The sequence below is a fragment of the Aedes albopictus genome, chromosome 1, assembly GCF_035046485.1.
Source record: "Aedes albopictus strain Foshan chromosome 1, AalbF5, whole genome shotgun sequence".
In the NCBI taxonomy this organism is placed as follows: domain Eukaryota; kingdom Metazoa; phylum Arthropoda; class Insecta; order Diptera; family Culicidae; genus Aedes; species Aedes albopictus.
This window is the reverse complement of record NC_085136.1, coordinates 104,272,601-104,274,586: the sequence shown is the minus strand read 5'-3', so window position 1 is coordinate 104,274,586 and position 1,986 is coordinate 104,272,601.

The window sequence follows — 1,986 nt, the reverse complement described above, 5'->3', positions numbered from 1 at the left end:
TCTTCTTGCTTGCTATCGTTGTAATTTAACCTCGTCGCCAAATGTAGACTCGTCAAGTCGGTGGTTAGAACAATAATGATTTATTATTACGATGCATATGACAATGACATATAACAAGGCTACTATGATCAAGTCTTAGATCCTACAATGCCGACCATATATCCTGAGGAATACTTCCAAGCCAGATCCTAGACGACAAGCTGTGGTGGCATGGTCTAGCGTTTCTTACCTCCTCCGTCGATCAATGGCCGGAGTGTGCGGTCGATACCAACAGTGGCTTAATTTTCCCAACAGCGGGGAAGAAAAAATTGCCGCAGGAAGCTGCAGCCGTTGCGGAAAAAGAAAATGGCGAGACGTAGCCATTATCGCGAGGAAAACCAGTTGGTGGATGAGAAGCAGAGGGACCCCGATAAAGAAAAAAGTTAGATTAGCAAATAGGAAAGTGAGAGAATGCATAAAAGATGAGGAATAGGCGAGAATGATTGGCCAGCATACATGTGTGGCAGACAATTAAATGCTGCATAATAATAAAAAAAAATCCATAAATAATTCCTAAAGAGCCAATCGAGACAAAGGGGTAGAAGCAATATTAAACTTTTTTTTTATTCATTTAGAATTTCTCTGGTAAAATTCTCCCGGCAGTTCCTCGGATATTTATCCAGGAGCTCCTCGCATTTTTTTTTCTAGGCCTTCTACAAAAATCTTTCCAGGAGTTCCCTATAGGAATACTTTTATGAGTTCCACATTTTCTTCAGGAACTCCTCCAGCAGTTGCACGGGAATTCCTCCAGGATTCCCTCGCAAGTTTTCGGCAAGATTTTTTTCGGGATTCCTTCCATGGGATACTTTCAGAAGTTCCACGGGAATTCATGGAATGTTTCTACAAGAATTTCTCCAGTATTGAAGTAAAAATCCCTCCAGAATTTTTCTTGAAATTTCTTTAAATTTCCTGGGAATCCATCCTCATTTTATCCGAAAATTTCTTCCAGGATTTCCCCAAATTTGCCTCAGGACTTCCACGGAAATCTCCTCAAAAATTCCCCAGAATTTATGTGGAATTCCTGTCAGGATCTCCCTGGTAATTCTTCCAGAACTTTCCCGGTAATTCATCCATGAATTCCATCGTTACATCTTCGGCAATTTCTTCAGGACTTCCCCGGAAATTCCTAAAGCAAAAATTTCATCCAGCATTTTCAAGGTGCACAAGGTGTTCCTCGGCTATTCCTCCAGAAGTTCCTCAAGAATTCCAAGTTCAAAAATTTCCAGCAGTTCTTTGTGAATTTCTGCAGGAGATCTTCGAAAAGTTAGAAGTTCCCAGGGAGTTCCTTCAGAAGTTTCTTTGGGGATTCCAGCAGGAGTTACTCGGAGACTCCAGTAGGAGTTTCCCGGTAACTGCTGCATCATGAGTTTCTTCGAAATTTTTCAGGACTTCCTCAGGAATTTCTGATAGAGATCCTCAGGAATTTACCCAAGAGTTCGTCGAGAATTCCTCCAGGAGTTCCTCTGGTATCCATTGAGGATCTCTTCGGTAATTCCTGTAGGACTTCCTCGGGTATTCTCCTCTTGGATTTCTACGGAAATCCTCCAGGAATTCTTCAGAAACTACTGTATGAGTTCCTCGGAAGTTCCTGCAGGAGTTCTCCGAAAATTCCTCTAGGAGTTCCCCGGGAGTTTCTCGGAAATTTCTTCAACAGGTCCTCAGCAAATTTTCCAGAAGAATTTTTGGAATTTCTTCAGAACTTCTCACAAATACCTGCACAACATTTTCTGCAAATAGAACCAAATTTGATACAACATTGCCGGTAACGAGTTTCAGTTGATGTTCATTTGGGCCTTATGACTTTCGGCCTAAAGGTAATCAGCCGGAGACCATTCCCGAGTCATGCAGAAAGGTCTGTTTCATTTGTATGGGAGCCCCACTTTCCAAAGGTTGGAGAGGTTTTTTGTCTTCTTTATTTGAGTTCTTTTTTATCAAAAAATGTCTGCG